Source organism: Otolemur garnettii, unplaced genomic scaffold (genome assembly GCF_000181295.1).
Source record: "Otolemur garnettii isolate 467f Iridium unplaced genomic scaffold, OtoGar3 scaffold00090, whole genome shotgun sequence".
NCBI classification, from domain to species: domain Eukaryota; kingdom Metazoa; phylum Chordata; class Mammalia; order Primates; family Galagidae; genus Otolemur; species Otolemur garnettii.
In genome coordinates this window covers 3131030-3137967 of record NW_003852485.1, presented here as the reverse complement: position 1 = coordinate 3137967, position 6938 = coordinate 3131030, and the positions used below count along the sequence as shown (strand labels likewise).

General features: G+C 35.7%; 1 pseudogene; it reads right to left on the bottom strand.

The window, feature by feature from the left end:
- Positions 1-510: 510 nt before the first annotated feature.
- The window catches only part of LOC100943897, a 104620-nt pseudogene continuing 98192 nt past the window's right edge, over positions 511-6938 (bottom strand).

Sequence of the window (6938 nt, the reverse complement as noted above, 5' to 3'; positions counted from 1 at the left end):
TTTATAGGTGTTAATACAGCAAAATGAAAATGAACATTAAGAACATTCCTCACTAAAACAATAACTTTGGCTCGGCGCCTGTGGCTCAAGCAGCTATGGCGCCAGCCACATACACCTAAGGTGGCGGGTTCAAATCCCCAGCCCGGGCCCGCCAAACAACAATGATGGCTGCAACCAAAAAATGGCCAAGCGTTGTGGTGGGCACCTGTAGTCCCAGTTACTTGGGAGGCTGAGGCAGGAGACTTGCTTGAGCCCAGGAGTTGGAGGTTGCTGTGAGCATGATGCCATGGCACTCTACCCAGGGGGGATAGCTTGAGGCTCTGTCTCATAAAAAAAAAAAAACTTTAAAATTATTTAATTTGAAATATAGTTTCTTGATAAAAAGAGATTCACATGAAATTTACCTTATCTTATAGTTTACACTTTACAGCACATTTTATGAAAATCAGTAACCAGTCCTCTTTTATGTTTGAATTGAAATGAATGTAAATATAAATGAATAACTTTCTTTTAGATAGTAGCAAACAGAGTCAATAATCCTTTCAAGAAAGAGACTATCTCTTTTCCTCCCAACTTGAATTCACCATAAACTTAATCCACAAATGATATTGGAACCTCACCAATAATATAATTCAATTGTCTTACCCAAACAATCATCTCCATCTGGAAGACGTAGCCTTTAGAAACACATTTTTCTATTAAGTTCTGTAGAACTTCTTTGAGATATAATCTGAAACTAACTGTTGAATCAGATGCTCCTGGTATCAGCAAAATCTGTTATAAAATTGGCCCCAGGGCTGATTATTTTTCTTTTCAAATCCCACCCATATATACATCCACTTCCTTTGCAGCGAGTTCCAGAGACAATATCAAAGTTACCCTCCTTTTGCTTCATAATGAATTCAGAAATAAATTTTGGGTGGTGTGAGACATCAGCATCCATACTAATTATGTAGTTTCCCATAGCATGTTTCATTCCACGAATATGTGCAGTCCCTGCCCCCACTCTTGTTGTCTTAGAAGAATTTTGTCTGACACATAGATCTTTTCTAACCGTTCAGCAATGTCCCTTGTTTCATCTGGGCTTTCATCATCTGTGATTATAAGTTTATAGTTGATTCCACTCTCTGAGAAGCTTTTCACCATCAGCCACACGATAAGTGGTAGGTTTTCCCACTTGTAGTAGTGGGGCAAAAGCACTGAATACTTGTCCTGGTGTGGATTGCTCACCTCCAGCTCCTGCAGATACCAGGGAGGAGTCTGCTACTGGCTTCCTAGAGGCCATGGCAAAACTGTCCACCCTGAGTTTTTTTGTTAGTGATCAATCCCCACCTGGAGTCATCTCTTTGGCAAAATCCTTCCGGGTTTACTACACATCATATTATTAACATAAAGAGGAGAAGTGTAGGGAAATATTCTGAGATTTTAGAGTCTCATAAGCAACTATCTAATTTCTCATCATACTTTTGTGCACTAATTTAGCATCCATTTATGATTCTCGTCTGTAATGACTGTTACTACAGTGTCTGCCAAATAATGCCTGTCCTTGTTTTTAAGAAAAACAAGTTGAAGTATTTATGAGTAAAGGGACCAATTTGCAACTCACTTTAAAAATGTTAGGAAGGTAGAAAATGAATCTACCTTAGAGAGACAGAAAGAGAATTACAAAGAAAATGTGAAGCTAACATTTGGGAAATCTTGGTAAAGGGATATATGAGTATTCTCTATACTGTTCTTGGAACTTTTCTATAAACTAAAATTACATAAAAAGGAAAAGTTTAAAAAGAACTTAATTTCTAAGCCAATAGTGTTGATTATTGAGACTATTAATGGGTTTGAAGCTAAAAAAAGTGTGATGACTTCAAGGGCAAATCTCCAAATAGTGAGTAATTGTAATGTGAGATTTCCCGCTAAGCTTATCATAGTATTTATATATTATTATTATGAAGCAAAAACACAGGATGATGTAGAGAGTATAAAGTTTTTGAGTGGTATCTGTATCTTGCTCCTGAAAGTATTATAAGAGAGTTTAGGTGTTTGACCTGTCTATTAAGTATTCTCTTTAATTAAATTGTCTTAGGTTTGGTTCAGTACCTCCAGGGAACAGTAGATTATTTCAGCCCAGAATTTTGAAAAATGTCATCCTAATGCTTATTAAAATCTTATTTAAAATTATTTTAATTAAACTAAATAAAATTGTAGAAATTCTATTGTCCATAATGATTCTGCTGAAATGTTAAAAAGGATAATGGCAAAGTGTTCATTTCAATTATAACTATTTGCAAAAAGAAAATCTCTAAAATGATAAACTGTGTTTCAATGATAGAATAGTAAACTAACATTTGAACACATGCTCAGCAAGGAGAAAAATGGATAGGAGAAGAAATACATAGTGTACAATCTGTAATTCAGCTCTAATTCGTAAATTCATTGGTGGTTGTACTAAAGTTTGTGGTCAGCAATTTTTATAACCATGACTACATTATTTGCATCACCAAATTGCCTCATAAAAGAAGGTGTTGTCTTTTGAGTAGTCTGGGCCGCATTTCCACTGGCAGCAGCCAACTGATTATACTCTGCCAGTTATTGGGACCAGTCCAGTGATCAGAGTTTGCCAATGTGCTAAGAGAGGTCCAGCAACTCTTTGGAAGTAGAATGGCCTTACCTGGAAGAGCTCTGGCAGGCAGGATGTAGCAATTCCCATAGCCTAAGGACATGGCTCAGAAAGAGTCCTCCATTGGCTAAGGCTCAGGTGACTTCAGAGTAGGTTGCTGGGGAGAGTTCAGCAAACCACTGAGATAAATCCACTAGAAACTGTCTGACAATAAATTAAGGGAAAATTCAGTGGCAATACTCCAAAAGCTATAAAAGCAATCCATTAGAAATTAGAAGCATTGCATATACCCACAAGGAGAATTCTTGGCAGTCTGAGGTACACTTTTTTTTTTTTTTTTTTTTTTGGCTGTGTGTTGCAGAAGAACACGTCAGAATGGTAAAGAAACACTAAATGAATTTTTGAATATACACTTCATAAGATTTATTTCTGTTATATTAAAATATTAGTACTTATATCTCCTAGAATTCTAACACTACATTTATCTCAAAGCTAATGTGAAAATAAATTTGGTTTGTATTTTATATCTTCTAGTATCATTAGGATGATGGAAAGCCAGGAAGCTGGTAGGTATAGGTTGGAAGACAATTTAAATTTCATTTAATATGAAAACAAATACCTCTTATGAATAAAAATAAAATCAGTTCTTCAGAACGGAAAAAGAGATAAACACCAATTTAGTCTTCAAATTAATTTAATTTTGTTTCCGTTTAGGCAAAAACACTATTGATTTTCAATTTAATATAAATAACAAGGAAATTCATCCTCCTGTTAGCACTGCTTGATGTCTATTTACTTATTTATTTATCTATATCAATCAGTGTTGAGTGAATAATATTTAAGGGTTTATTCTTCTAATATTTATAAAATGATATCTCTCAGAAGCCAAATGAAAATAAAAGAGAAAAACTAACAAAGAAAGAAGAAAAAAATTTCTGTTGCAAATTTTTACCTTCCTAATGGTCATTTTCACATAAGATGAACTAGTAGTGTCTAACTAATGTTGAGTATGGGTTAAACAATTACTAACTGCTATCAGTTGTCAGGTTAGTATGTTAGTTGGTATAAGGATACCACAAAAGAGATATAAGACACAATCCTTTATAGGAGCTTACAAAATTAAATACATCTGAATTGCTGTCCATTTAATTCTTTTATCACAAATTTTTAAACTAAATAAAATCTATGTCTCAAAACAAGTATTATTTAAGCATGTGTTGTTCTCTAAGGAACAATTCGAATGGCCAAAATTAAAAAGGAAATGTCACTTTTAGTAACCCTCTGAGAAACCAAGAGAATTTTATGGTAGGGAGAGGAAATGTTTAAACAAAAGAAAGGAAGGTTTCATTCTATAAACATTCTTTGAGTATTCATATTTTATTATAAGAATATGTTTGTTCTTTGAGAATGTACAATGAAGAGAACATAAGTTTTGTAAAGAAATGACAATTTTTTTTGGTAAGAAATGAAAAAATTCTCTTTTCTAATTGAAATGTAGCTATTTTAAAATCATCCACACGACCTTTGTGATCTTTGTGTATAGGACAGTGCAGGATGAGAACTTGCTATTTTCCCTAGTGTGTTTTGGTAAAACACCTTTACATTTTGGGACAAGGACACCGTACACTATAATTTGGTTGCTTTCAGAAAAATCTGTTTACCAGTTGAAAATTATGTTATAAGATAATAATAGGGTAAAATTTACAATGCTTGCAAAACATGTATTGATATTTAATCAGGCTGCTGTTTAAACAGCTGATCCTATAAAATTTTACACAAGTATTGAATTTTTCTGCTATCATTCTAGAGTTATTCAAGGACTTTTAAATATTATTTCTTAAGTAGCAGTATCAAAGTAGCTTAGGGTCCATAATCATTCATGCTTAACATTAAAATGGCAGCACTTGTGCTCTGTGGGAATAACTAAACTGAATCTGGGGTTTTGTTACATCACAAATAAAATGTTTCCAGACATTCCTTTTGTTCCTTTGTCATATAGAAGGTGAACAGAAACAGGTCATTATAAAAGTATATGATTTTCAAATGACATAGTGTAAGATTTGCATATGGTGAAAGCTATCCTTTGCTTAACTATAATGTTACTCTATAACTAGGTATTCCCCTAAAAGGTCTCTGCTGCTTAACACTACAAAACACAACATAAGTAAAATACTGCATATTAGGGAAGTTAAGAATCAGCTAAAAACCAACAAAATATCTAATTTGTTGAGAGGTCTGTAATTTACAAACATATTTACATGGATTTTCCAGCTTTATCCTTACACGAACCCTATGAAATATTTAGGGAATGCTATTTACTCCCTTGTGTAATAAAGACAAATTCATAGAGAATCATTGACTTGCAATGGGTCATATCACACATTTATTACACTGTAAAGAATAGAAATCAGTTCAGGTCCTCTTATTTTAATATTTAGTACTTACATGCTTTCTAACACAAATTTCTGCCAGCCTAAAAATTACTGATTCATAGGCATAATATCCATATTGAAGTTTGCACGTCACTAAGGAAACTCTGAGTTTGGCATATAATCACTAACTTGGTAAGGTAAGGTCTATTTAAATAAAAATGCATTCTAAATTGAGTTAGCTAATTCAGAGGAAAAAAACAAACACAAGTCTGGATGCAAATGGTTTCAGGCTTGATACAGGTGCCATTTTAAGCAAGTCAGTGTTTTGTTGCTTGCCCTCATTCCTATCCTCCTTGTTACAATATGGCTGCTCTAGCTCAAGACATTATTTTTGCACATCCATTTCTCAAACGTGGAAATGAAAGAGGCAATGCCCCAAATATATAGTTTCTTTTATCAGAAAGCAAAACATTTATCCCAGCATATTTCCATTTATATCTCAATGGGTAGAACTGGCCCACATGATTACTCCTAGCTTGAAGAGACCAGGAAAGTTAATATCTTACTTTTGTTAGTTTCCATAGTGTGGTAGGTAAACAAAGAGAAAGAGTTTGGAATGACTAAAGGCTAGCCAATTTACAATGTCTCCCATACAGAAGAAAGGAAGGACAGACCCAGAAACTATTTCTGCCCTCAAGAAGCTCACATTTTAGTACCAGAAATGAAAATAAGTACATATCTGACCATAAGACATGGAAGAGAGTGAGGTGTGCATTTCTTATAAAAATAAAGATTAAAGTGCTCTAGGTATTTAGAGAAAGGAACATTTACAACTCTCCTTGTTCACACTTCCCCCTCCCCCACCTCATGTCCAATATCTCTTATTAGTTGTGTTAAGCAGGACACTTTACATAGGAAATAACAGCTGACTGAGGAAAAGAAAAGGAATATAGAGGCGGAGCAAGATGCCAGACTAGAGACTCTCCATGGCAGCCACCTATGGTGAGACCAGGGTTAGAGGACTCCGGCCACCTTTAGCTGGGATATCCTCCCAGAAACATCACTCTGGAGTCACAGTGAAACAGCAGGGCACGCCAGGAGCCAAGGAGGATGTCAGGAGCAGTGGAAGACAGACAAGGAAGGCAAATTCCTGGGTTTGGGTAGAAGCCGGCTGGTCCTCCAACAAAGGGCTAGAGACAGGAAAGCCTGCCCTGCCGCTTTTGTTGTTGTTTTTGTTGTTGTTGTACTTGGCATTTGCCAGACCTGCCTTGAGAAGGATTAAGCAACAAAGTTAACTTGAACACTGCCTAGCAGCCAGGACTGAACCACCGGACAGGGGTGTAATTCTCATCGGTTTGGCAGCTAGCAGGGCACCACCATTGTGGGAGGGCTACCCAGGAGGAACAGCCTACAGCGTCCCAGCACCTGACCAGCTATGGTGCATCTGCTGAACTCAGGCATCCAGGTTTGGGGTAAACTGAGCAGCTTCCAGAACTCCTGGGAAAGTCACTTTGTGACCAAGAGGCAAAAAGGTTGAGGTATGTTTCCTAAGTCTGGCAAGAGATTCAGGCTTCCAACCCCATGAAGACTGAATATTAGAGAAGCAACCAAGCCCTGTGAAGCCACATAAATCAGGAAGATGGGACTAGGTATCCTTGGCAACTAGATATTGGCTTCTGGCCCCCATCTTATACACCAAAACCAGTAGCAATGTTTTGCGATCCTTAACCCCAGTTTGCTACCTGGTGTCTAGGCAGTATATTGCAATTAATACAAATTTTTTAAATTAATATATTAAAAAAAATTAATTTTTTCCTTAGTTTTGTTGTTTGGTTGGTTTATTTTGTTATATTTTCTTTTTTTTTTTTCAGTTTTACTTTCCTCAATATCTAGGACTCCATTTTGATACAGAGTTTCTGCCCCAATTTTTCTTCCTTTCTCTTCCATTTCTC